This window comes from Tupaia chinensis, unplaced genomic scaffold, assembly GCF_000334495.1.
Source record: "Tupaia chinensis unplaced genomic scaffold, TupChi_1.0 Scaffold145717_1, whole genome shotgun sequence".
NCBI classification, from domain to species: Eukaryota; Metazoa; Chordata; class Mammalia; order Scandentia; family Tupaiidae; genus Tupaia; species Tupaia belangeri.
This window is the reverse complement of record NW_006205575.1, coordinates 96,624-122,859: the sequence shown is the minus strand read 5'-3', so window position 1 is coordinate 122,859 and position 26,236 is coordinate 96,624. Positions and strand designations below refer to the sequence as shown.

The 26,236-nt window shown below is 38.3% G+C and overlaps 2 long non-coding RNA genes across 3 annotated transcripts; one reads left to right on the top strand and one right to left on the bottom strand.

The window, feature by feature from the left end:
- Positions 1–1,251: 1,251 nt before the first annotated feature.
- Positions 1,252–16,501, bottom strand: LOC102480141 (uncharacterized). Of its 2 annotated transcripts, none has more exons than XR_337384.1 (3): positions 16,417–16,501; positions 15,091–15,260; positions 1,252–1,513 (listed from the first exon to the last, which is right to left on the bottom strand). It is a non-coding gene; the product is annotated as an uncharacterized LOC102480141 (long non-coding RNA). The 2 variants fall into 2 exon arrangements; XR_001369732.1 differs by having other exon boundaries at positions 1,252–1,354.
- Positions 16,502–16,579: 78 nt separating this feature from the next.
- On the top strand, positions 16,580–25,408 carry LOC102480570 (uncharacterized). Its single transcript, XR_337386.1, has 3 exons — positions 16,580–17,149; positions 19,083–19,176; positions 25,184–25,408. It is a non-coding gene; the product is annotated as an uncharacterized LOC102480570 (long non-coding RNA).
- Positions 25,409–26,236: the final 828 nt, after the last annotated feature.

The window sequence follows — 26,236 nt, the reverse complement described above, 5'->3', positions numbered from 1 at the left end:
CGTCAGTAGAAAATGGCTTATTACCCACAGCATCTGTGCTGGGTTATCTTTTAATGATACTAAATTTAAATTACTTATGATTAAGATATTTTCTCAGAGCCAAACTGTGTTTTATTTTTCCCTTTCAAGGCTGAAGCAGGATTTTTAAGACTTATGGAAGAGCAAGAAGGTTGGAAGGAGGGAAGATGTGCTGGCAGCTCACCAGAGCATGGAGTTAATTATGCCTCTTGTACAAACCTGTCAATATTTTTCTTCTCACATTGAAACTGCACTCTCTCTTCTGCTGTAGCATTGATGATGTCAACCCACTGTGACCCTTGAAAGAAGGAAGAGGCAGGCCTTTATTTAGGAAGAGCAATACAAATGCAAGACAAACAGAACTAGAATGACAAGCTGGGTCTTACACCAAATCACTTTGAAAAATTTGGCTGAATGGGAAGCTGTTGAGAAGGCAGGAAACTTCTGAGTCATCCCTGTTTTCTGATCAGGATCCTATCTTTGAATGATGGTTTATAGACTCTCAGGGCTGGAGGAGGACCTTAACTGCTGGTCCAATCTCCTCTTCCCTCAGGCTGTCTCTCCTGCAGCTTCTTGGCAAGCATCTTCATGGCTCTACTTAGTCATACCTGCCCCGGGGAAGCTCTCTGCTGTTAGAGCTAGCCTTCATATTGAGAGGAAATCTGTCTTCCTCTAGCTACCACCCTTTGGAACTGGTCTCTTGAGGCTTTGAGGAAATAGGAGGATTACTCATCTCTGGCAGCCTGTGAAAACCAAACATCAGGTCAGCCTAGAATGGATGGCCTTTTTAACCCACTGGACTCCCAGGAGAACATGCCAATTCCTGATCATAAGCTATCCACACAGTGGTGTTCACAATGGAGGGACTGACTACAGCTAGCATTCACGTTGTCACACACCTGCCAGTCTCAGTATGGCCTGTGGGTCAGCCTCAGCAGTATCACCTGAGAGCTTATGAGAGATTAAAAAATCTCGAACCCTACCCTAGACCTACTGAACCAGTGTCTGCATTTTAACAAGACCCATTTAGCAGATGATTAATCTGCACATTTATTTTCTTTTCCTTTTTAAAACATTTGCTATAGGGCACATGTGCTCACCACAAAGAAGAAGAAGAGACAGAGAGAGAGAGAGAGAGAGAGAGAGAAACACCTGGTCATACTGCAACCTATTCTCCTCTAGGGATTTTGGGCTTCATATACACTCACCTGGCATGTTTTCTAAGCCAGTGGGTCTGGGACTTGAGCTGTGCAGTCAGCCATGTGGGGTTCAGTTGCTTTAACCACTGTGCCACTGGTTGGTACCATTTGCCTGTTTCTATGCACATTTGCTCAGGCTGATAAAGTTGAAAAAGACATCAGATGAGTGCTTTGAGGACATTGCCTTGAGACAATGACCTTGTCGAGGAGCTCTGAGATGTACCGCCAAGACTGGGAGACACAAGCTTCAGGAAGCTTCCCACTATTTCAGTGGTGCAGTTCCTCAGGGCTACTTCCTGGGAAGAGACCCAGCTTGATGACTAAGAGAGTTGTTAGATTTGGTACCTTATAAATATCCCAAGTTTGTGAATATTGTTCTTAGCCTTTATTTATGCCTATAATTTGTTTCAAAGAAGAGTAGCAACAGTAAAATCCCTTTGGGCATTAACTTCCCAAACATGGCAGATAGTCAGGGCACTGGTGAGTCTACCCACCACTCACAGCTTATTTTACAGAGAAAGGAGGCCCCAGCCCAGAAAATACGGTGTGGTGAGAAGAAAAAGGGGACTCAGGAGCTGAAGTTGGCTCCTGAGTCAACTTCGGGAAGTTGGAAGCCTGGAATTGACTGGCAGTCATCTATTACCTCAGGGTTGAAGTAGGCCATGGGGTGACTTCTCAGTTCCCCACCCAGGAGTATAGTGAGTTACAGTTAAACACACAGTGCATGGCACCTGGAAGGCAGTGTGATATGGTTGTAGAGAACCTGGAATTTACCAGCCTGTGATCTTGGTTAAATCACCTAACCTTTCAGTCTCTTATTTTCTCGTCTGTAAAACATAGATCATAAAAGTATTTAAATCATAGGAGCATTGAGAGGATTAAAGAGAAATATTTGTGAGGGGGAGCATAGTGTCTCCATTATTCCCCTATGTTGAAAACTCTAAGCAGCTGATCATAACCCAATCCTCTTCTGTGATGGGCAGGCCTGGGCTACTTTGGGTGTCTCCTACTGGACACGTTGGATACATATTGGATAGATCTCTCCTATCCTGACTCTGTGACATTCTTCTAATACCCCTTGGAGATTAGTACAGAAAGAGAAGGAACCATGGGACTTGACTAACGCTGCTGAAACTTTGCATGAATCAGTCCTGAAAGTCGCCAGTCTCTGGACTCCAGGTTATGTGATCTAAGGCCTTCTTTGTTGTTTCACTCTCCTTGAATTTTATAGTTGTAGCCGAAAGTATCCATAATAATACAAAAGCTGAATATAAAGTGTTTGGCATGCTGCCTGTCACATAATAAGCTATTAAAAATGGGTAACCATTATTATTATTATTTTATACTATGTCTAAGACACATGTAGTCAGTTGCTGAAAACAGAATCAATCCAGAAGAAGTACAAAGAATGAGATGTCTCTGTATAAGAGGCTGAAACACAGCATTTAGTAATCTCATTTAATAGTAACCAGGCAACAAAAAAGGTCTTTTTCCTTTCCCTTTTTTTCCCCCTTCTTGCTTTGCTGACAATAAAATAAGGAAAATCACTAAGAAAACTAGCTGACTTAAAGGAATTAGTGAACTTTGATCAGCAATTCCCCGACTGTGCCCTAGCCTCAGTATAGCTTCAGGCCCTCTATTCTCCCTTGACCTTTATATTTACACAATAGAAAGAATAATAGCTTGCCAGCCAGAGAACAGAGGGCTGGACCAAATGGTATATCTTTTTGTTTGTTTCTCTTCATTTTGAGAATCTTTTAAAATATAGAAAAGATTTTAAAAATACGATAGGTACTCATATTCCCATGCTGAGGTGCTTACTTCATTTTATAAAATAAAAATTTTAGAAAAAAGTTTGAATGTGTTCAACCTTCAACTTAGATTTGATTCACTTTTTTTTTTAGCTAATTTTTATTCATGAATTCAGGAACAGAATGTATTATTTAATCTGTTTTCAAATTTTACCTATGTGGTAAGTTTTAGCTCTTAAACTTACTCTTTTCATTGATTATCATGTTTTTAGACTTATCTGCATTGATGCACACAGATTTAGTTCATTATTTTCATTCAGTAGAGTGTTTCTATATATAAATATAAGATATTTCATTTTATCCATTACGCCCTTGATAGATACTTTATTATTTTTTATTTTTTGTCATAAGTACGGCAGCAATGAATATCCTTTTATGTGACCCATATTTTTAGATCTCTTTCACACTGAAATCTATAGCTTGAGCTTAATGCATAAAACATTTAACTCATTAACACATATTTATTAAGCCTAGTTGTTATTAGTGTTAAAAATTGAACCAGAGAATTTTAATTAACAGCCCCAGGCTTGCAGGGGAACCTGGCTATAGTTTAGAGTTGTCAGTTCTGTTAGGAATATATATATATATATTCAAGAAGACATAGCTAATAATGTAAGGCAGGAGATGATAAGTATCAAATTAGAAGTACAGTTGGTGCTGTTAGAATTTAGAAGACATGAATTTTGGAACCAGCCGGTGGTGTGGTGGTTAAGGCGCTGGACATTCCCACATGGTTGACCGGGGTTTAAGTCCTGAATCTGGTGGCTTGCTTTCTCACTTCCTCTTTCTCTCACTCTCACCTTCTGTCTCTCTCTGGTCAAATTAAAAAATAAATGAATGAATAAATAAATAAATATTAAATAAATAATTATTTTAAAAATTTAGAAGACATGAGTTTAAAGTAAGATGATCAGGAAGCAGAATGATGTTCTGGATTTTGAAAGATAAATAGAATTTCAACAGCCAAAAGTGGGGCAGATACTCAAGGCCAAGGTCTACTTGTGTGGCTATTAGCCCTATTAGACCAGGAGGCCCTATAGGAATGGGTACTTCCTGGTATTGTTTTAGGAGTTTAATATAATATTTTACTGAGTAATGGAATAAATAAATAACTGAGCACTTAAACATGTGCTATGGGATATCCTAAATTTGGATATGAGTCAAGAACGCATTCTATAGTTAATGGTCTCCAAGCCAAGTTTTTTGTTTTTTGGGTTTTTTTTTAGAGGTTTTTCACTATAGGGCCCGTGCGCTCTCCAGACAGACAGAGAGAGACAGAGAGACAGAAAGTGAGAAATCACCCCCCAGGGGGATGACCACGCCGCAATCCCTTCTCCTCCATTCTCCTCTCAGATCTTGGGCATGCATGCACACGTGCCCGGCATGGGTTTTAAGCCACCGTGTCTGGACGCAAACTGCAGTCAACTATGTGGGAGTCCAGTGACATAGCCATTACGCTAACTGCTGGTTCCCTCCAAGTCGAGTTTTGAGGAATGACTTGGAGCTACATGGGAATAGTTAAGGGAAAGGGCTTCTGCACAGAGAAATTAGCTTATGCAAGAGAGGGAAGCAACCAACAAAAGCCAAAGTTGACAAATGGAATTACATCTAACTAAAAAAAAACCTGGCAGAGGAAACAGTGAATAGATGATGAAATACCTACGGAACATAAAAAAATATTTTCAAATCACATATACTGAAAACGTTACTATCCAAAATGTAAAAGGAACTCAAACCACTGAATAACAAGAAAATGACCCAATTGAAAACTGAGCAAAGCACCTGAATATTCATTTTTCAAAAGAAAACATACAAACAGCCAATAGATAACAGATGTTGGCAAGGATATGAAGGAAAGGAAATTCTTGTTGATGGGAATGTAAATTAGTACAGTCATTATGAAAAATAGTATTGAGGTTCCTCAAAAAATTAAAAATTGGACAACCATGTGACACAGCAATTCCACTACTGAGGCTATATCCAAAGGAAAAGAAATCAGTATGTTGAAGAGATATCTACACACTCGTGTTCATTGCAGTGTTATTTACGATAACCAAGATATGTAATCAACCTAAGTGTTTATCAACAGCTGAATGTAATAGAGAAAAGAGAAGTGGGGCCTTTAAATTTAGAGCCTTTAAATTTTCTATTATCTAGCCTTAAAAAAGAAAGAAATTCTGTAATATGGGACAACATGGCTAAACATTAAGTTTAGTGACGTAAGCCTGACATGAAAAGATAAATACTGCATGAACTCACTTATATGTGGATTTTGTAAAAAGTCAAACTCCTTGGAGTAGAGAGTTCTATGGTAGTTACCTGGGGTTGGTATGGAGGGGAGGGAAGAATTTGGAGACCTTGGTCAAAAGACATGAAATTTCAGTTACACAGGAAAAATAAGTTCAAGAGATCTATTATACAACAGGGAGACTGCAGTTAATAACAATGTGCTGCATTCTTGAAAATTTCCAAAACAGTAGCTTTCAAGTGTTCTTGTAAATTAATGAAAAGTATGTGAGAGATGCATATGTTAATTAGCTGGATTTAGTCTTTTCACAATGTATGCATACTGCAAAACATCAGATTGTACTTTATATATGCAAATTTTAGAAGGTTGGCAAAAAAAAAAAAAAAAAAAAAAAAGTCTGCTGAGGTATTGAATGGGGTTGCATTTAGCCTGTAAATTAATTTGAAAAGTATTAACAACTTAATGAGACTGAGTCTTCCAATCCATGAATTTGGTATATCCATCTTTTTATTTAGGGCCTTTAAATTTTCTCTCACTAATGTTTTATACCTTTTTGTTAGAGGTCTTGTACATTTTATGTTAGTTTTATTCCAAGACTTTTATTTTTTGCTACACTATAATGGCATTAAAATTTATTTTTATTTTTTAATTATTTGTTACTAGCATATACAAGTGATTTCTATACTTTAACCTTGTAAAGAGTCACACTGTTAAATTATTTATTAATTTTAATAGCTTTTATATGGATTCTTTTGAATTATTAATGTATATAATAAGGTAGTCTGCAAATAATGCCAATTTTATTTTTTCTTTTTCAATTTCTTGCCTCGTTTTTGCTAAGCTTATTGTACTAGCTTGGGTCTCCAGTACAGCATTGATGATAGTAGTGAGTGTGGGCATCTTTGTTTTGTTTCTGAACTCAGAGAGAAGCCTGTAATAATTTACCATTAAGTAATGATGTTTGCCTTACTTTGCTGAGAATTGTTATAAAAAATAGATTTTGAGTCTTGTCAAAATTTTCCCCTACATTTACTGAGATAATTATATGATTTTCTTTAGTCTATATTAATATAGTGTACTATATTGATTTTTGAATGTTAAATCAAGTTTACATTTCTGGAATATAGTCACGATGTAATATCTTTTTTATATATCAGTAGGTTTAATTTACTAAACTTTTGTTCAATATTTTTCTATCTGTATTCATAAGTAAGCTAGATCTTTGACTTCCTTTTTTTTAAAAAAGTTTATTTTGAAAGTATTTAATTTTATGTATTATCATTATTATTATTTTTTTAAATTTGCTATAGGGCATGTACACTCACCAGAGAGAGAAAAAAAAGAGAGAGAAAGAGAGAGAGAGAGAGAAATTAAGAAACCAAGACACCAGGTCTGGGATTCATACTGTGGTCAGCCATGTGGGAATCCAATGCCCTAATCACCACACCACCTGCTTACCCTGATTTCCCTTTCTTAACATGGCACTCTAAAGTGTTCACCTAATAAAAGTATGCTGGCTTTATAAAATGAGTTGGGAATTGTTCCCCCCTCCAGGAGTTTGTATAATATTAGTAATATTTTTTCTATAAATATTTGGAAGAATTCACTACAGAAATCATTTCAAGTCTCAAGACCAGCAGTTGGTGTAATGGCTATGTGGCTGGACTCCCATGTAGTCAACTGTGGTTCGAGTCCTGGACCCAGTGGCTTAAACTCACGCCAGGTGAGTGTGTGTGCGTGCCTAAGATCCCAAGAGGAGAATGGAGGAGAAGGGATTGTGGTATGGCCATCCTCCCAGGGGGTGATTTCTTGCTTTCTATCTCTCTGTCTCTGTCTTTCTGGTGAGCACATATGCCCTATAACAAAAACCTCTCCCCAAAAAAAAGGAAAAAAAAAAAAAAAGAAATCATTTCAAGTCTGAAGTTTTTTTTATAGGGATGTTCCTAATTTGAGATCCAGACTATTTTTAAAATAAAGTTAGATTCTACCTATAAGTGTCAATCTTAGAAATTTAAACTTTCCAAGAAACTTTTTCACTTCCATTAAACGTATTGACATAAAGATGTACACTTAAAATCAAATCTCTCATTCTGAGAGGAAAATGGAGGAGAAAGAATTATGGCATGACTATCGCCCATGAATGCTTTCTCAGTTGTTGTTTTTCCTGGGGCGGGGGGGGGGTGATTTCCTTGCTTTCTGTCTCTGTTGAGCACACACATCCTTTAGCAAAAATCTGTGAGAAAAAAAAAGCCAAACTTCCCAATACTTACAGCAATTTCAGATAGAAATTAAAGACAAAGATTTGTAATTGTTATTTAAGAAATAAAGCGCAATTAAATGCTGTTTTTACATATAAGGACACAGAAAAAGTGACAGTAAAACGATGGGAAAAGAACAACACGCCAACCAAAGGTTGGTGTGGCTATTCAGGCACACCTCTTTTTATTGCACTTTATTTAAGTTGTGTGTGTGTGTGTGTGTGTTGCACTTTATTTAAATTTTGTGTATGTGTTTATAAATTAAAGAACTGTGGCAACCCTGAGCACAGCCAAATGTATGAATGGTATATTTTCCAGCAGAATGTGATCACTCTTTGTCTTTGTGTTACATTTTTATAATTCCCACAATATTTCTAACTTTTTGTTATTAGTATATCTGTTTGGTGCTCTATGATAAGTAATTCTTGGTGTTACTGTTGTGTTTGGAGACTCCACGAACTGCACCCATATATGATAGTGAACTTAATTGATAAATGTTGTATGTTTTCTGACTACTCCACTGACCAGCCATCCCCATCTCTCTCCCTCTCCTTGGGCTCCCTATTCCTGGAGACATAGCAATATGAAAATTAGGCCCATTAATAACCTTACAATGGCCTGTAAGTGTTCATGTAAAGAAGAAAGAGTTGCACATTTTTCGCTTCAAATCACGTTGGAAATACGCTTAGTGAGGAAGGAATATCAAAAACTGTGACAGGCGAAAAGCCAGGCCAGGCATCTTGCACCAAACAATTAGCCAAGTTGTGAATGCAAAGGAAAAGTTCTCTCGGAGGGAATTGAAAATGCTATTCCAGTGAACACACAAATAATCAGAAAGTGAAATAGTCTTATGTTTTCTCTTTTTTTGACTGTATTAGTCTATTTAGGCAGTTATTAATTTTACTAATCTTTGTGGAGATCTATATCTAGTACTCCTTTACTAGAGTCCTTTTGGTTTGAAAAGGACTGATATGAAGAAAACTTCTTTTTTAAAAAATAAGTAAGATGAGAGGCATTTAAAAACATTTTAATTTTGGGATCAGCAGGTGGCGTGGTGGTTAAGGTGCTGGACATTCCCCACATGGCCAACCCTGGTTCAAATCCTGGACCTGGTGGCTTGCTTTCTCACTTTCTCTCTCTCTCTCTGTGTCTCTTTGATCAAAAGAAAATAAGTAAATGAATAAATAAAATAATTTTAAAATTTTTTAAATTTCATTTGTTATTATTATTCTTTATTTTGACCAGAGAGGGTCACAGAGAGAAAGAGAATGAAAGCAAGCTACCCGGTCAGGGACATGTACCACAGTCGGTCAGGGACTTGTAACTCAGTAGGCCATGTGGGAATCCAGAGACTTAATCACCATGTCACTTTCCAGCCTTGTAAGGAGCAAGTGTTAGTGGTCTAGATAGAAGGTTAACCCAGCCACAACAGTCCTTTAAGTCAAAGCCTATTCTGAGCAAGGCCCTAACTCTATTCAATTGTATAAAGGCAGAGAGAGGCCTCAGAGAGGTGAGAAAATTGCAGAAAAGTTGGAAGTTAGCTGAGATTGGTTCATGAGGCTTAAGAAAAAAAGCTGTATCCATAATATAAAAGCATAAGGTTAATCAGCAAGGACTGTTATAGAAACTGCAGCAAGTTATCCATAAGATTTCAGTAAGATCGCCTTTGAATGTGACTACATTAAACAGCAGATTTCTGATATAGATGAGACAGCTTTCCATTGGAAGAAAATGTCCTTTAATACATTCATAGCCAAAGATGTCAATATCTGGCTTTAAAGGATAGACTACTTCTCTTCTTAGGGGCTAATGAAGCTGGTGACTTTAAATTGAAGCCCAATCTCTTTTACTATTTTAAAAATCCTAAAGCCTTTAAGAATTATGCTAAATTTTATATAATAAGGTAGTCTACAAATAATGCCAATTTTATTTTTTTCTTTTTCAGTTTTTTGCCTCCTTTTTGCTAAGCTTATTGTACTAGCTTGGGTCTCCAATACAGCATTGATGATAGTAGTGAGTGTGGGCATCTTTGTTTTGTTTCTGAACTCAGAGGGAAGCCTGTAATATTTTACCATTAAGTAATAATGTTTGCTTGGAACTGTTCCTTCGATTCTTACTTTGCTGAGAATTGTTATAAAAATGGATCTTGAGTTTTGTCAAAATTATAGATTTTGAGTCTTGTCAAAATTTTCCCCTACATTTACTGAGATAATTAGATGATTTTCTTTAGTCTATATTAATATAGTGTACTACATTGATTTTTCAGTGTTAAATCAAGTTTACATTTCTGAAATATAGTCACTCTGTATTATCTGTTTATATATCACTACGTTTAATCTACTAAACTTTTGTTCAAGATTAATTCACAGGAGAAGGTTAAAATATCAGCATTAACAGGAGTTTAGAAGAAGTTGATTCTAACCCTCATGATGAGTTTGAGCGATTCGAGACTTCAGTGGAGGAAGTAAATACATCTGTGTGGAAACAGCAAGAGAACTAGAGAGAGATGTGGATCCTAAAGATAACTGAATTGCTGCATTCCCATGATAAAACTATAATGGATGAGAAGCTGCTTCTTATGGATGAACAAAAATAAATTGTTTCTTGGGTGGAAACTACTCATAGTGATGATGTTGTAAACATTGTTGGAATGAAAACAAAATGTTTAGAATATTACATAACCTTGGTTGATAAAACAGTGGCAGAGTTTTAGATTGACTCCAGTTTTGAACAAAGTTCTACTGTGGGGAAAATGCTACCAAATAGCACTGCATGCTACAGAGCAATCTTTCATGAAAGGAAGTCAATGAGAGTAGCAGATTTCCTTGTTGTCTTATTTTAAGGAATTGCCACAGCCACCCAGATTTCAGCAATCCAGACACTGATCAGTTCAGCAGCAATCAACCTTGAGGCAAGACCCTCCACCAGCAAAAAGATTACAATTCACTGAAGGCTCAAAAGGTCATTAGCATTTTCAAACAATAAAGCATTTGTGTAATTGCTGGAGGGCATGTGCACTCACAGAGAAAGAGATAAATCACTCCTAAGGGGGCATGGTCATGCCTCTTCTTTTTCTCTATTCCACTGGTATTTTTGGCACGTCTGTGCAGCTTTCAGGGCTGGGATTTGAACCATTGTTGACTATGTGGAATGAAACCCCCTAACCATTAGACTATAAAACCAATCTAACAATAAAATATCTTAAAATTAAGATATATACTTTTTTATAGATATAATTATATTGCACATTTAATAGACTACAGTAGAGGGTAAACGTAACTTTTTCTTTTTTTTCTTGGAGAAGTTTTTGCCGTAAGCATGTATACTTGCCAGAGAGAAAAAGGGACAGAGATGGTGAGAGATAAAGTGATAAATCACTCCCTATGGGGGGGGGGGGCATGGCCCTGCCATAATCCCTTCTCCTCCATTCTCCTTCCAGGATCTCCCAGGCAAACATGCCAGCATAATTTTGAAGTCACCGGGTATGGGACTTGAACCATGGTTGACCACATCAGAGTTCAGCAACGTAACTGCTACACCAAATGCTGTTCCCAATGATAAATGTAACTTTTATATACACTGAGAAATCAGAAAGCTCATGTGATTACTTTATCTGAACAGTTCCTTTATTGTGGTGGTTTGGAGCCAAACATGTAACATCGTCAAAGCATGACTGTATTAATTTCAAACCAAAAGGACTTATTCAGGAAATATTACTAGATATAGATCTCCACAAAGATTAATAAAATTAGTAACTCCTTAGCTAGACTAATACAGTAAAAAAAAAAAAAAAGAAAGAAAACATAAGTTTTCATTATGATGAAAAGGTAAATTCAATAGGAAGATCTAATTTTTTTTTTGAAAGAGATTTTTGCTATAGGGCATGTGCACTCCCTGGAGAGACAGATAGACAGAAAGTGAGAAATCACTCCCAGGGAGATGGCCATGCCACAATCCCTTCTCATCCATTCTCCTCTTGGTATTTTGGGTATGCATACACACCCACCATGAGCTTTAAGTAAGTCCCCAGGTCTAGTACTCAAACCATGGTCAACTACATAGAATTCCAGAGATATAACCATTATGCCATGTGCTGGTCCCAAGATTTAACAATTTTAAGTTTTACGAAATGAATAACATCCTCAAAGTTTAAAAAGCAGAAGTTGATAAATTAAAAAGACAAAAGGACAAATGCATAATTATAACTGAAGATTTTAATATAATTTTCTCAATAACTTAATATAACTTTCTCTGCTGATGGAAGAAGTAGAAAAAATGTTAAGGAAATAGAAGCTTAAATAATACGGTTAGACAACTTGACCTAAATGAGGAATGCACCAAGCAAATTCAGAAAATATTTCTTTCTTGTACATATGGAACATTTACTAATTACCAATATGGTGTGTTGAACTTTAAATCAAAGAAACATCACTATCAGTCCTACAAACATTAAAAGAAAATAGAATATACTGTAAACAATTTTTAAAATTTTTTGCCAAAGAGCGTGTGCACTGACCAAAGAGAGATGGGGTAGGGGGAGAAGGGAGCAAGAAAACAATCCCTCATGGGGCATGGTCACACCATAATACCCTCTCCTCCATTTCTCCTTTTTCTCAAGATTTTGGACATGCATACACATGTCAGGTATGTTTTTCAAGCTACCAGATCCAGGACTAGAACCATGCTATAGGCATGTGAGGTCCAGTCACCTTAACCACCAAACCAGTCTGCCCCAACTATGAACCATTTTATGGTGCCAAATTTGACAATTTAGAATTTAGATGGGGACAGGACTAGAGGTAGTGGAGCAGTTAGGAGTCCACTGCAATGACCTATTTAAAGATAACGGTGACCTAGACAAGGAAGTGGTGGTAGGGAGACTGAAGGAAGTACCAAATGGAGGAATGAATGAAAAAGCAAAACTGAGACTCAGTGATTAAGTGGCAGTACAAAACGTTTATTCAAAAAATGTTTGTTGAATATCTACTATATGTGAGGCACTGGGTTTTATAATCAGCAAGATAAATATGGTCCCTGCTATAATGATGATGCTTACCTCTGAAGGCATCGGAGCCAGAAATTGTATCTAAGAGTCTTAACTTTAGTTCTAGGCTCAAGTACTTTCTACCTGATAAAATAGTTCCGTTTTCCCTCTGTTACAGGGCTTGTTTTAATTGTTCTATTCGATACCAGCAAAAATATCCTTCTATCTGCTTTTTTGAGCCACCACATCCACGTTCTTATTGGCAGCTTTTATTGATTTTTAAAATGTTATAAGAGTAAGCTGAACCCTCATAAATTTTCTTGTTTTGACTCAAAATTACGTATACTAGGGGATGGCTGTTCCAAAAATCAATATACTTTCCTTTTAAAGTGGAGCTGCATTCTTCGTTATACTGGCATTTGCAATCTGCTGGGCATTAGTACCTTCTTCTTGAGGTAAGGGAAGCCAAGGTTTGATGGAAATAGTTTTTTTCAAGGCACTTTAATCATCTTTTTTTTTTTTTTTTTTTTTTTACCGTTATTTATTTGTTTCTTCTGAGAGTGAAAGAGACAGACACCCTCAATAGAGTCTTCACTCCATGAGCCACCCCAATGTCAGCCAGCTTGGATCAGAGGCCTGTGTGTGTGCACCCAGCATTTACAGGGAGGCTCTGGGACACAAACCTAGGACCTTCCCATGTGGAAGTTCTATCATGGCTATCCTGCTGTTTTGCCACCACTTTTATCATCTTTGCCAAAGCAAGGAATATGGAAAGCCTGGCACCCTGGATTCATCTGGTTTATTTTTAGTTCTTTTCTCTGAACTATAGCATGCTGGGGTTCGAGCATTTTAGAGAAAAGAAATCAAGGTTCAGAGAAGAGAGTGGCTGGCAAAGTCATCCAGCTGCTTGTTCACAGATCCAGTTCTCTCCAACGTGCATTCGCAGCACAGAATCAGGAGGCAGGGATATTTGTTATCTGCCTTACATTTTGGCAAGATAAAACCTTAGTTTTTGTTTCAAAATGACCATTTTCAATTCACAGTCCCATTTCTGTTCTCAGCTTCTCTGTACAACTTCTTCACCATTTCCTCTGGGTGAAGGCAGGCCAGGACTTGAACTATCAACAGAGATGCGAAAAAAGAGACCGAAATGTTCCCATACCTTAATCAAGTCCGGGAAACAAGGTGCTTAAAAGAATGATACCCAGTACTGAAGGAAAAGATGGAACTAGAGGCTGAGATGCAAGAGCTTTGGGGCATCAATAAATTATCCATTTATGGGACCCACAGTTAGCTTAATGGCTATGTCACTGAACTCCCATGTAGTCGACCGTGGTTCGAGTCCTGAACCCAGTGGCTTAAACTCAATGCTGGGCATGTGTGAGTGCACGCCCAAGATCCCAAGAGGAAAATGGAGGAGAAGGGATTGCAGCATGGTCATTCCTCCTGGGGGTTGATTTCTCGCTTTCTATATATATACCCTTATTCCAACTGGATTGATTCTTTTATTTATTTAATATGAATTGAGCATTTGCTGTGTTCCAAACATCATGATCAGAACACTGGACACAAATATTGCCCTCATGGAGTTACACCCTAGCAGGGGAAAGAAATATTAACCACCCGATCACATAAACACCCCAATGATGTTAAACTCCAATAAGTGCAATGTAGGAAGTGCAGAGATCCACAAGGGAGTCATGTGGGGGATTCTTCATGTGATGGCTTGCATGGGAGTAGGTGGTTAAGTTTCTGAGAACAGGGGGTTGACAGTGACACAGCAGTAAAACATGAGGCAGTCCTACATGGGAAGGTTCCTGGTTCATGCTTCGAGATCTCCCTAAGGGCACTGGGCATACATGTGCCTATAATCTGGAGCTGACTGAAGGTGGGGATGAATAGCAGTATCAAGACTCTATTGGGAGTGCTATCTCTCTCTCTCTCACTCATGGAAGGAATAAATAAATAAAACTTTAAAAATATTTCCAAGAATGCTGTGAGCTGGTGGTTAGATGCAGTCACTCACTATTCAATTTTAAATTATGTTAGCTTGCAATTAAATAATATATTAAAAACAAGATAACAAATATTTATATATTATTTATTTCTAGTTTTGCTATAGGGTATTCATGCTCATCAGAGAGACAGAGAGAGAAACTGAGAAATTACCCTCCCACTCTCAGAGGGGAAACCATGCCACGATCCCATCTCTGCCACTCTCTCAGGATTTTGGGCATACATTCCACATATGTCTGGCTGGCTTTAAGATAATAAATATATAAACGATGGTATCCTAATTATTTTACATCTTACTACTTTCTGTGTTGTTAAATTTATTTATGCCTTTTGTATCTGCACGGTGCAAATACCACAGAATGATCTGTGACTGTATTTCTTTGAAACTCTATTGGACATCATGTGGGTAGCTTGAAATTGGCCATAACAGGAGTATTTACATCATGGAAATCAGTAAAAAGACTTTGAATTGGTGTCCCCTCCCCCCTCTTATGGTCCCAGAGGTCTGACCATTAGACATTTTCCAGCACACCACTACAGGGAGCTATAAGCTGACCTCGAGATATAAGATGTGCAGAGATGATCAGGGAACCTGCGGCAGATGCTGCTTCTCATTGAGTCATGCTCCTTCTTCGTTTGCTCATGGTGGTAATTGGCTCAGCTGAAAAACCGCATATCCCTGCCTCCCTTGGAGCTTGGAGTTGGAGCCTCATGACCCAGCTCTGGCTAATGAGATGGAAGCAGAAATCTGCCATGAATTTCTAGGAAAGGTTTTGCTTCTCAATGTGGCCACTGACCCTTTTTCTCTTCCTTCTTCCTGCCTCAGATGATGGCTAGAGCTAAAACAACCATCTTGTGACCATGAAGAGACCACGAGGATGAAACATGCCAAGAACGGCCAGGGAGAGCAACAGGAGCTAGTACCTGGATGAATACAGAGCTGGCAGCCCTCCTGGACAGCCTACTTCTGGACCTCTTATTATGTGAACAATAAACCGCTATGTGGTCAACTACTCAGCTGGGTCTCTTTATATGCAGCCAAATGCGTCTCTTACTAAGACAGAAGACTCTCCTCGAGAAATATTTGAGCTGGTTTGATGAATGAGGCAGGCATTAGGTAAATATCAGCTAAATGGACCATGCTTTGTGCCAAGTCAGCAGTTTCACTGTGTTGCACAGCTCTCAGATTCTGCATCCCTCAGTGCTTGACTTCTCCTTGCTAAAAATGCCTGGACTTTGCCAGGTGGAAGGGAAGACCACGCTGAGGCTGCTGAGGCAGTAGCAGTTTCTTTCGTCCCTAGTGGTATTACTTCCTGGATTAATTAGCAGTAGCGGTGAACTCCCATACAGCAGGCTGGAAGGTGGTTCAGACCGGATCCGGCCTGCCCGGTAAGCATCAGTCATCCTTCCTCCCTCTTCCTACTCTAGTCCATGATCAGCTTTCAAATCTTATTTCCAAATTTACAGCCACTGGGCAAGCTAGCTAGCTCTTTCCTGCTACCCAGAACCTGCTTTCCCAGGGAAAGGCCTTTTGAATTCAAGTACAGCAATATCCTCATTTAAAAAAAAAAATTAAGAAAAAAAAGCCTTCAGCCAGTTGCTAGGGCTTTGTATATCCTGCTCACCGCACCTTCCTATGAAAGAGACTTGTCTCTATGGAAACTGCCAGGTCACAGGGGTTTTCTATACAGCAGTACCGACCTTGGGACATGGAGGGAGAGGACTCTGAGTTGTCAGTGGTTTTAAATATGTCCTTCCCCTTTCTCTCCCTTCCCTTGCCCCACCCTTTCTCCTCCTCCTGCCTTGCAAACAAGAGGAGGCAATTCCAGAAATACTGAGAGAATACAGAGCATTCTCTCTGTATTTCCACATTTCTTCTTACCCACGGCAAGGTTAGGTTGAGACCACACTTGCTCACACATACATACACATGTGCATACTCTGTTGCTATGAGCTAAGTGGCTCCTTGAAAGAGTCTCATTTGATGGAACACATGGGAATTCCATGTTGCTAATGAGGACACAATGCTAACTCAGGCCAGCCTTCCAAGAGCCTGTGAGTTGACTTAAGGAAAGTTTACACAGAGGGAGTTAGAGGTGGGAGGGTCCCCTCTTCCTGCCTTAGAGAGGAGTTCAGCGTCACACATATGTTCTTTAGGCAAAGCTGTTTTCCTCCTCCACTGAAATGCAGGTGCTCCTTTCCCTATAAATAGGGTGGTCATATAATTTATGCACCAAATCAGGATATCTATGAAAGGAGATCATTATATGAGAAACAACAGGATTCTCTGGGCAAACTAGGACATTTGACAGTTCCACTTGTAAACACATGCTTTACAAACAATGCACACAGGAAAATGGCTTCCTGTACCCTGCTCTTGAAGGCTTCAGTGCTGCAGAAAATTGAGAAATTTGGAAATCTGGAAGCTTTTGAATAACATGTGGGTTCAGAAGTGAATTAAGGAATGATATTGAAGAATCAGCAGACTTTCAGGAAGACTATTGTATATACCACATTTCATGCACAGGTATCTGAAGGAGAAATGAAATACCCACCAGCAGGAGAGGAGAGTGTCTATTTCCTTATACTCTCACCCATGTGTCTTCTTAAATCTTGTAAGTCATTATCTCTCTAATGTTCTTGTAGAACTAAGTCATTCCACTTAGGTCTGGTTCCTCCTGTTCTGCATACAGCCAGATTTTTCAGTTCCTTAAACAGCCAGTGCTGGCTTGATGAAGACCAGCACAGGGACTCTAGATATGAGGAAGGTGTCAGGGATGCAAGATGGAAAGAGCTGGCCTTTTTGTAGCATGTTATGAAATCTCTAGGCGAAACATCCTCACTGCTCTCCTTAGTCAAAACGTACAGCCTACTCATGCTTGTTAGTTTTTCTAAGGAAACTTTATCATCAGCTAATCCCTTATGTTTTTTTTCTTGAAATATTATTTTGAGATATTCATGTAAAGGTTAACTTAAGAGGAAATGACTTCTTTATGTCGTTAAGTTTGCCCGTTTTCTTACATAAGAAATTGCTTTCCTGTTCCCTTTGTTTAAACTTTCATTGATGTTAGAGGATTTTGTTTGTTTGTTTTGTTTTGCGTATTTTTCAATATAAATTCTTGAATCACAACTCAAAACCAATCTGATTTAGTATTCTTGGAGCTGAGTCAGTGAAAAGAACATTACGAGTACAGGAAAAGAAGCCCAAGGGCTCCAAAGACAAGCTTAGCATGACTTATTTCGCATCACTGCCCACAGACTGCCTCAAATCCCAAAATCGAAAGGAAAATATTTTTCCTAAATTGCACTATTAACAATCATGGGCAAAATGGCCTTTTTGTGTTGCATCAGGAGCCTGTCCAAGTATGCTGACGTTGAAAGAGACAGGGTTAGAGCTTGAGGACATAGGTTAGAGATCTAGCTCTCATGCCCACTGGCTCCAAGACTTTGAAAAACTTGACTTAGCTTCTCTCTTTTTTTTCCCCCCCATCATCTGTAAAATGGATTAATAATACTTTCTACCCAAACTGTTGTAAAAATCAAATAAAATATCCATGTTTAGTATCTAAAGAATGTAAAATGACAAAAAAAACTCCCGAGATGCCATTATTTTTTTCTAGCAGGAAATTGTTTGAAGTTTTAAACATCTGACCTGCAGCTTTTGAAATCTAACATGCCCTTGAGTTTGGTAGTTTTACGGATTGCAAAAATTTGTGTCTGCTCATGTGTTTTAAGGAAAAAAAAAAAAACAGTCATAGTGTGGGGTCTTTAAAGATCAGCCAAAAGATGACTATCTGGGCAACATGACTAGGTGTTTGATTTGATGCATGGGAGAAAACTAGAGCAGGAAGCCTGCAGCTCAGTGTTGTCATAGCAATACATAGGTAGTGTTTTTTAGTTAAATAAAATTCACTAATGGGAAACGAAAGCTCAGACTCCTCCAAAAACAACATCCCCCTCCTTATCCCATCTTCCCCTCATTTGCTCTATGCATAGGAGGCAGAATGGCTCAGTAAACAAGCCTCAGTGTTTGGCAACCCAAAGTTCTATATTCTGCCAATCTTCTGATGGGAAAAATATCTGCCTGGCCAAGCACATCCAAATGATTCCAAATAAATAGGATGCTATGTGATGTGTGTGAAGAGTGAAGTATTGGGACCAGCAGTTAGCATAATGGCTATGTCACTGGACTCCCATGTAGTCGACCACGGTTCGAGTCCTGGACCCAGTGGCTTAAACTCATGCCAGGTGCGTGTGCATGCATGCCCAAGGTCCCAAGAGGAGAATGGAGGAAAAGGGATTGCAGCATTGGCCATCCCCTCTGGGGAGTGATTTCTCGCTTTCTGTCTCTCTGACGAGCGCATGCGCCCTATAGCAAAAACCTCTCCCCAGAAAAATAGAGTGAAGTATCGAAAAGTAGGGATGGCAGTACTTGTGGCCAATAGACTCAATTACGCAATGATTCTACTGGCTGTCCTTTAAGTTAAAAGGAATGGAAATGGGCTGTTTCACAGTTTAGTCTCAACATGAGCAATCTCCTTTCTGAAGGTGAAGGATGGCCCAGCCTCTGTGGTACCGTTGGAAGCAAGCCAGACATCAAAGCTGGAAGTCACATGCTGACTGCAATCTGAGTCCTTGGCAGGTTGGCCTGAAAATATATGAGTGTGTGGATGTATCTGGGATCCTGGTGGGCAGGAAAATGAAGGAAGAAGGTTGTGATATGATTAAGCTCTGTGATATGAATAAGCTTCTCTCTGTGTGTGTCTCTCTTGTGTGTGTACATTCACTCCATCATGAATTTTTAAAAATATATTAAAAAAAACCCCAGTGAACAGGTATTTATTTTTCATGCCTACTCTGGCCTCAAATTATGGGTTTTAGGACTTTTTAAATACCCATTCTTAAATACTCTTAATGCTGTTTCTCACCCTTTTTCTCTTTTGTATTTCTCCCATCCTGTATCTCTTTTCTTGAAAATACAAGATTGTACTTTATTTTCTCTTAAATAGAATTGTTTCCACAACTCTAAATTTGTTCACATTTTCAGGAAGTCCTAACAGCACTCTATAACAAAACCTGCAAAAGTATTTACATTTTTTTACTTCTTTTTTTTTTAACCTTTTAAAAAATATTTTAAAATTTTATTTTCTTGGGACCAGCAGTTAGCGTAATGGCTGTGTCGCTGGACTCCCATGTAGTCGACCACGGTTCGAATCCCGGACCCGGTGGCTTAGACTCACGCCGGGTGCGTGTGTGTGCGTGCCCAAGATCTCGAGAGGAGAATGGAGGAGAAGGGATTGCGGCGTGGCCATCCCCCCTGGGGGTTGATTTCCTGCTTTCTGTCTCTCTGTCTCTCTCTGTCTGTCTGGCGAGCGCACGCGTCCTATAGCAAAAACCTCTCCAAAAAAAAAAAATTTATTTTCTTTTTACAGTCAATCACATTATTTAGCTTAGAAAGTGAATATTTCAACATGTGAACATTTCTCCCTAGTCCAGTTGATAAAACTATAAAATTATTTTCAACAGACAATATCATAATTCTTTGTCTCATTAATGCTTTGCCTCACATTTTTCTTCTAAATGTCCTTCCTCAGACTCTGCTTTTTCACATACACTATATCTGGTATTCATATCTATTTACTGTGTTTCTATATCCTCTAGTCAATCAGTTTCAGTCATAGAGTGCAGACACTCGGTATATATTAAGTGGGGATATACAATGTCTTTCCTTCATAGCCTTGCTTGCTTCATTCAGCAGTAAATCTTCCATATTCTTCCACTTCCTAGCAATGGGAAACAACCCCAGAATAGCAACTCAAAAGAATAAAAAAAAGAAAATGCGTGGAAAAAAATAGTTATTGGAAAATGTGCAATGATATGGTCAAATAAACTTTTGCTGAATTTATAAGATAAATATCACATGATTATTTTAAAGGAGAAACATTTTTAAGGATTATTCATTTAATTTTATTTATTGTCACTATCATTCTTATTCTTATTATTTTTATTTGTTATAGGGCACACACTTTCATCAAAGAGAGAGAGAGGGAAAGTGAGGAAGCAAGTCACCAGGTCTGGGATTCAAACTAGAGCTGGCCATGTAGGGATCCAGTGCCTTAACCACTACACCACCTGTTGGCCCCTGCAGAAATATTTTTAAATTGCTTATAATCAGTGAAAAACTTAATAATACCAAATAATATATATATTCTGACTAAAAAATACATAAAAAATTTGCTCATAAGTAGAAATTATCTGAAGAGAACAGAGGAAAGACAAGGGGCACAATTCCTACAGGGCTGGTTTAATAATATGCATTAAAAAAAAGAGAAGATACTCAATGATTTCCATCACACAGCTCTCCTTATTTTCTGCCTTACCAGCTTATTTCAAAATATTGCAAGAAAAATGGTGCATTTTCTTCAAATAACATTTAAAAAGTTATTTACTAAAAACTGAATGTGAATTTTTTTGTACAGTTTCTTAATTGCCATGCTAACCACCCCAGCTGCCACTAGAACAGAATGATTCTATGGCTTTCTATAAACATTGCACAGGTGGTATTAAATAAGGTCTTTTTTTATGATTTTAAAAAGTAGCAACTTTTGTAATTGAATGTATAAGATAAAATGGAAAAATAAATTTAAAAAATTAAATTAAGCTAAAAGTAGCAACTTAATTTTCCTAAAGAAGGTCCTTTTTTTTTTTTTTTCTTTTTTTGGAGAGGCTTTTGCTATAGGGCACGTGCGCTCGCCAGACAGAGAGAGACATAGAGACAGAAAGCGAGAAATTACCCCCCAGGGGGGATGATCACGCCACAATCCCTTCTCCTCCATTCTCCTCTTAGGATTTAGGGCACGCACGCACACGCGCCCGATGTGAGTTTTAAGCCACCGGGTCCGGGACGCGAACCGTGGTCGACTACGTGGGAGTCCAGCGACATAGCCATTACGCTAACTGCTGGTTCCCAAGAAGGACCTTTAATAAAGCTTGGCAATTGGAATAGAGGTAGGGCATAGCCTTCACTTGTATACTTAAGATTTCTTTTTTTTACTAAAATGTTCTTTCATTAAAATGTCATTAACACTGTTTCCAATTTTTTACAAACACAGGGACTAGAACCACACCACGAACAAAAAACAAGGACAGACTATACCAATTTGCTGGAATGCAACCAAAAATAGCTTGTTGAGCCATAAAGCTAACTTTAAAAAAATGGAAGTAAAGAATTTTAAGATAAATGATTTAATAATAAAATAGGACAGAAGCATTAAAAAAGTCTCTGGAAGTCAGAGATGCATTATTATAGTCCAGTTTCTAATCTCAAATCATAGTTATTTTCCTAACTACCCATACTTTGTGAATTCACATCTATTCTGTTACAGTTTGGGAAGTAGGATATAGTACTTACCACATTTTAGCTATTTGTCTAAGTACTTTTTGTGAATGAATTGATTGGGTTATCCCAATAACCCTATGATGTAAGCAGGATGAGTTTTTTGTGTTTTTTTTTAAAGAATTATTTATTTAATTTTATTTATTAATTAATTTATTTTAATTTGACCAGACACACACACATACACACACACACACACACACACACACACACACACACACACACACACAAACACACAGCGAGAGAGAAAGCAAGCCACCATCTCCAGGACTCAAATTGTGGCCGGCCATGTGGAAGTATCTAGGACCTTAACCACCATGCCACCTACTGGTCCCCAGTAGTGTGAATTTGTAAACATTTATTTATTTATTTATTTATTTATTATTTCCTTTTTTGGAGAGATTTTTGCTATAGGGCGTGTGCAATCGCCAGAAAGACAGAGGCAGAAAGCGAGAAATCACCCTCCAGGGGGGAAGACCACACCGCATTCTCTTCTTCTCCATTCTCCTCTCGGGATCTTGGGCACGCATGCACACGCGCCTAGCGTGAGTTTAAGCCACTGGGTCCGAGACTTGATCTGTGATTGACTACATGGGAGTCTAGTCACATAGCCATTACGTTAACTGCTGGTCCCTATTTATTTATTTCTTCTATGAGAGAGAGAGACAGACCGACAGAGAGACAGGCATTCCCAACAGGGTTTTCACGTTGCAAGGTACTCCCAGTTTCAGCCACACCAGATGATGAGTAAGCATGTGTACCCAACATGCTCACCTCAGTCCCAGGACACAGAGTGGGGCCTTTCCCATATGGATCCAGTTGCATTACTGCTCTGCTATCGCCTGGCTCCAAGGATTATTATTTCCATGTGTATGAGTAAACTAAGGCAAGAATCAAACCTGAACTGTCCAGGCCTCAAGCATGTGCTCTAACTGCCATGCACAGAAGTCACCTATGTCAAATCAGTGTTCTTAGCTTTGATTTCACAGTGCCCTGGCCCAGGTCTCCAGGGAAGAGTTGTAGGAAAGGAGAGTGGCACAGAGAGGCAGGAAGAATGCAAGGTAAGGAGCCAGAGGACCATGGCTTGGCCAATATGATCAAGACATTGAAGTCTATTGGGCTTGCAATTTCCTTGTCCTTAAGCGAAATGTTTGCCTACCTGAGTCACAGTCTTGTTGTAATGATAAATTTGGCAAAAGTGTTTACTAGATTGTAAACTCTGCATACATCAAGCATTATTTTAAAGTTAAAATTTCCACATTCCCGAATCTCAGTGGAAATGCTGCTAGTATGTAACTCACACTCCAACTTTGTCTAAAGAGTTTAAAGCATTTCCTGATGACTCAGTTTCAAGTTGTATATAAAGAGCTATTCCCCCTACACTAGAGGCCTCCAATTCTTCCTTCTGATTGTTTTTCTCATTCTTCAGCCTGCAAGTGAGAGGATAAACAAAAGGGCAGAGCCAGGGAGTCTCATTTTTTTCTATCTACTATCCTCCTTTGTCAGTCTCCCTGCCTTAAAATGACTGTCTCTAATCTACTGTGGACTGGGAAATAATGAGACCAAGCTTGTCAGAATCATGACTAAAATAAGAGAGGAAGTCATTTCCAGGTGAGGGTCACATCATTCCTCTTCTGATTAAAGTTTGGGATTGCCTCAGTCAGTATGTAGACTTCTTTATTTGACTGCTCTGAGCCTTTTCCTAAAGAATTGCCCTGTTCCAAAGATTTGATAGAAGGGCCTCAGGTAAGTGAGATGAACTATGTGTGTGCTCCAAATGTATACTGAGTACATGAATTTTTGCAAGATTATTTTAAAAGCCTTATCATCAACTCCTGACTCATTTACTGCCTAAGCTGTGAATTCTGAATCTCAGAAGACAATTTGGGGTATCAATGAACATCCCTACTTCCTCATGGGGTGACCTTCCAGCTTTATTTGTCCTCTATGATATTCATCTCGCTCACCCACGAGCTGCAGTTGATAAAACATGGCTTTATTTCCCTGAGAACCCTTGCACATGTGTGTTGGGAGACATGAACCATTGTAATAGCAAAAGACTTGAACACAACCTGTCAGTCACCTAGAGAATAGATAATAAATTGTGGCATTTTTATTTATACATAGAATAATGTACAACGGTCGAAGTGAATAAACTTAGATTTATATGTAGCAACATGGCTAAGTTTCAAAGTATAATTTGAGCATAATAACAAGTTGTCGGTTTTTTTATTAAACAAATTTTAGTATACTACCACTGATTTGAAAATTTAAAGTATGCAAGCAATATCATATTTTGTTTGTTGATATGTACATTTGTAGTAAAAAATAAAGAAATGCATGGCAATACTAAGCACAATAATCACCAACTTTAGAATACTTGTTAGCTCTAGTGAGTAAGAAGGGAAATTACATATATCCAATGCTGTTTCTCTCAAGTGGGGTATATACATATGAATGTTACTGTACATTATTCTCTATATGTTTTTATAAGCAAGAAATAGTTCATAATTTTATAAGTGAAAAAAGAAGGGAAGTGCACCAATAATATAGTTATTAATTCTGAGTGGTAGAATTACAGGTGAAATTCCTCTACTTCTCTTTGAAAAGTTTTTCCAATCTGTCTATTATGACAGTTATTTTATGACAGAAAAAAGACATTGGTATGTAAGAAGGATATTTGAAAAATTATTAAATCAGGCACAAACCCTTTTCTTCATAATGAGTAACTCAGTTTAATAGTCCACACACACATACACACCATGAATTATATAATATATATATAAAAGTGTGTGTGTATGTACATGCACTGTGTATGTATACATGCACATACACAATATACAATGTGATAGACACAGGGAATCACATTGGTTACACTTCTTACTAAGATGTAAATGATTAATACATGACTTAGAAGCAACTGCAGGTGAAAAAGGAAGAATAGAAGGGAGAGAACATTAAATACCTGCAAAAATTATGAGTATGTTTGAGATGGGGGAAGGGTTGGATTGGCAGGAGGTGAAGTGAAAAGGAAAATCAGAAATAATATCACAGTCAGGAGAAAATTGGAGACCACAAGATAAAGTGCACACTACAACATGTGACTGGCAAGCCCAGTAACTCCCGCGCATGGGGCAGGGCCTTGTGTTCTCCATACCCATGGAGGGTATCGGCCATGTCCCTCTAGATGGTGTCATTTTGCAGTGAGGAAATAGAGTCCTGAGTTTGCTGGGGTGCTCGCTTTCTCTTCCAGGACTAGGACAAGGACAAGGACAGGCTGGTTTGTGTCCGAGTTCTACTTGCTGCCAGCCTGCCTGAAGCCTGTGGCATCTCACCAGGATCTGCTTCTCTGAAACCCTTCAGAATAAATGGCTCTTCTGCCCTGTTCATTGTAAACACCAACACTTGACTTTTAATTAATGGAAGCGAATGCATTTCTTTAATACATACAGAAATAAAAGATTGATTTATGTCTTGTGCACACACATAGGGACAGCTTAATTTAATGAGGCTGAAGGGGCGGGGAGAGGGTCTTACCAAGACCCATCTGGCCTAACTCCTGTTTAGCACGGATCACTTCCCACTCATGACAGAGATGGTAATTGTGAGCACTACTTACAAACACCATAGGATGTGGTGTAATTACACTGTTCATAAAAGAATTCCAAACAGTGCTCTGTTTTGATGGAACATAATGAGAAATCTCTGTGGCAGATGACAACATTCTTCTTTCAATTAATGGAATACTTGCTCAGAGTCATCCCCCAAACCATTAAACACTGATTAAAGAGATTTATGACCTCCAAAAGGACCAAAACCAAACATTATTCAACCTGAAAATATGGTGAAACTATCTTCTTGGAGGACATCTGGGAGGTCATTTATTTAAATGCAACACAAGTAGATAGAAGAATTTTCTATAACACTTTCTATCCAGATCAGAAAGTCAAATTGCCCAAATGTAAATCTTATTAGACCATTTCATAAAGTATCAAATTCATGCCTTCCCTCACTTAATTCATTCATAAAAATCATCTAAAAGTTATGTATGAAACGCTATCAGGACTAAGATGTAGGACTTGGCCGTGTAAAACTGCAATGATGAATCAAAAAGATAAGGTTCTCTTAAGAGGATTTTGTACATTGAAAAGAGAACAGATATGAAGTTAGAGCTCCTTAACTTAGGTTCAAGCTTTTCCACGTGCTTGGCATGTGACTTCGGACAACTCACTTAACTTCTTCGAGCTTTGAAGTCATCAACACAGAAATATCTAATGCCTGCCTTTTAAGATTAATAGAATTTCTC